The 3,017-nt window shown below is 40.6% G+C and overlaps 1 pseudogene; it reads left to right on the forward strand.

The window, feature by feature from the left end:
• Positions 1-1,915: 1,915 nt before the first annotated feature.
• On the forward strand, positions 1,916-2,652 carry LOC105234417 (annotated as a pseudogene).
• Positions 2,653-3,017: the final 365 nt, after the last annotated feature.

Below are 3,017 nucleotides of genomic sequence, written 5' to 3' on the forward strand. Positions count from 1 at the left end.
AACTTATAATTCACTTGATTAAAGAGAATTGTAGGTACCTATGAAAAATGACTATGTAATTTCTTAGACTCAAGTAGGGAAAAAAAATATTTAAAAGACATAAAACTAAACCAAAATTGATTTACTTGAAAAGAAAACATTTTGAATTTTGAGCATGGTGGATTTTACTATATAAATGTATTTTAAAGCCTAGCTCCATTATTCATGAGAAAGAAATCACTTCAAAATTTGCTCCACAAGGAGGAGTTCTGACCCTTTTCATTAACCTTCTTTTTCCTCTTCCCCAGTCTCAGTCTTCACACATTTCAATAGGTCTCTGATGTTACTGATGCATGTTAGTCCTCAAATTGAAATGTCATAAGCCCCTTAAAATTCTCTTCGATTCACATCAAACTCAGTCATCATCCCTGCACAACAGAACTCCTGAGGTAGAAACAGAATTTTTATTTGCTCTATGCATTTTTAAAACAATCTAATAAATACAAGAAATATATAATATTTATATAGGACATAAAAATAAATAAAATTCAGTTGTCAAAAGTCCTCTTTAACCTAATAATTTCCTGGAACCTTACATGGTTGCTATAGATATAATTAACATTCTGTGCCTTAAAAAAACAAGAGGAGATCCTTCAAGCCATGTGCATAACTAATTTTCTTCTAGATCAAGCATAATTTCCTTATATTAACAGCAGCTAAATGTGTCTCAGTTTCTAGGTTATTCGTTACTGACATTATAAGAAAAGCTTAGAAACCACAAAACACAGGAGAAGAAATAGGTATTCCAAATGACTTTGGCTCAGTCTAAGTCCTATGGACAAATAATTATCACTACTTAGTGGGCTATTGGCTCTGCAGGGCTGCCATGCATTTTATTTCAATGACCATGCAATTCTGTCATCAAAATGGATTTATTAATTAGTAAAGGATAACAGTTTTTGATAATCTTGGATTTGTCAATGACAACGGAGAGGTGACTTAAGAAGTATAACACATATAACAAAAGTCACTTAAAAGAGAAATAAGTATATCTCTAATAAAAACAGCCCTGGCAGATTCAGCATGCTTTTTTACTCCTCAGAGATGTTGCATAACTACAGGGGCACCTGGGTGGCTCAGTCGTTAAGCGTCTGCCTTCGGCTTAGGGCGTGATCCTGGCGTTCTGGGATCGAGCCCCACATCAGGCTCCTCCGCTAGGAGCCTGCTTCTTCCTCTCCCACTCCCCCTGCTTGTGTTCCCCTCTCTCGCTGGCTGTCTCTCTCTCTCTGTCAAGTAAATAAATAAAATCTTTAAAAAAAAGTTGCATAACTACAGTAGATCAGGCTGAATTGCAAGGCCATAACTTGTACTGGAACCCACTCTAGGGTGGGGCAGGCTCTAGAGAAACACCCCCTTGGAGTTATTGAAAGGAATTCTTGATGCATGGCTGAAAAAAGGCTAGACACCATCCAGACCTAAGCCAGCTTAATCCTGAAAGAGGAACACAAAGAGTGGAATCACAGATAATTGTCAGCAGTCAGTACATAGGAAGACAGTGATCTGGAAATAAGGGACAGAAACAAAATCCCAGGGGAAAATATAAGGGCCATGGTATGGCAGGACTAGAAAACATTACTAGTTCTAGAAAACCAAGCAACAAAATCCCAGGAGAAAATATAAGGGCCATGGTATGGCAGGACTAGAAAACATTACTAGTTCTAGAAAACCAAGTACAAGACCATGTTTGATAAGACGTATACCTGACACAGGGTGATAAAATGGGAACCTGGATCTGAGACCTGGGGTAAGAAGGTCAAGACTGGAGTAGCCACAAGCCTGACTTAAAGTTGCGAGTAAAGCCTTTCTGCGTAACCCAGGGAAAATCCATACGGTGTTGTTCTGTGCTCCCATAATAACTTAAAGGGAAACTTTCATGATGTCTAGAGACCCTGACGGCCTGCAAATAAAGGAGGAGGATGTCTTCAAACTCCTTGCAGCAGGAACCCATTTAGATGGTACCAACCTTGACTTCCAAATGGAACAGTACATCCTTTCCAAAAGGAAAAATGATGGTATCTCTATCATAAATCTGAAGAAAACCTGGGAGAAACTTCTGGCAGCTCATGCTAATGTTGCCATGCAAAACTCAGATGATGTCAATGTCATATCATCTAGGAATATTGGCCAACAACTGTGCTGAAGTGTGCTGATACTACTGGAGCCACTCCTATTGCTGGCTGCCTCACCCCTGGAACCTTTACTAATCAGATCTAGACAGCCTTCCAAGAGCCAAGACTTCTGGTGGTTACTGATCCCAGGGCTGACCACCAGGCTCTGCAGGACTCTCAGCCTCTCTCACAAAGGCTCTCAGAGAGGCGTCTTTTATTAACCTGCCTACTTTGCCCTATGTAACACAGACTCTTCTCTGTGCTATGTGGACATTGCCATCCCTTGCAACAACAAGGGAGCCCACTCACTGGGTCTGAAGTGATACATGCCCAGGAAGTTCTGAGCTTGCCTGCCACCATTTCCCATGAACACTCATGGCAGGTCATGCCTGATCTCTACTTCTATAGAGATCCTGAAAAGACTGAAAAGGTAAAGGAGGCCAGTGATGAAAAGACTGTGACCAAGAAGGAACTTTAGGGTGAGTGGACTGCTCCAACCTCCTGAGTTCATTGCTACTCAACCTGACTTACAGATTTGTCCGAAGGCATTAGGGGCCCTTTGTGCCCATTCAGCAGTTCCCTACTGAAGCCTGGAGCACTCAGTCTGCCACTGAAGACGTGGCCACAGTTCCATTGCTCAGATCACTGTGTGAGTAGGAACAACCACTGAGTGGCCTTAAGCTGCTCTTCCACATAGGCAAACAAAATGGAGATAAGGTTGGTGGAAAATAGCTTCTTTAAAACAACAACAAGAAAAGAAGTCAAGAGTAAAAATAAAAGAAAAACACAAAATCACACGTTGGGAAGAAATCCGAATTTTCCAAGAATATCACCTTAATCACCTTAGATTCTTCTCATAAATGAATAAAT

The sequence above is a fragment of the Ailuropoda melanoleuca genome, chromosome 16, assembly GCF_002007445.2.
Source record: "Ailuropoda melanoleuca isolate Jingjing chromosome 16, ASM200744v2, whole genome shotgun sequence".
In the NCBI taxonomy this organism is placed as follows: Eukaryota; Metazoa; Chordata; class Mammalia; order Carnivora; family Ursidae; genus Ailuropoda; species Ailuropoda melanoleuca.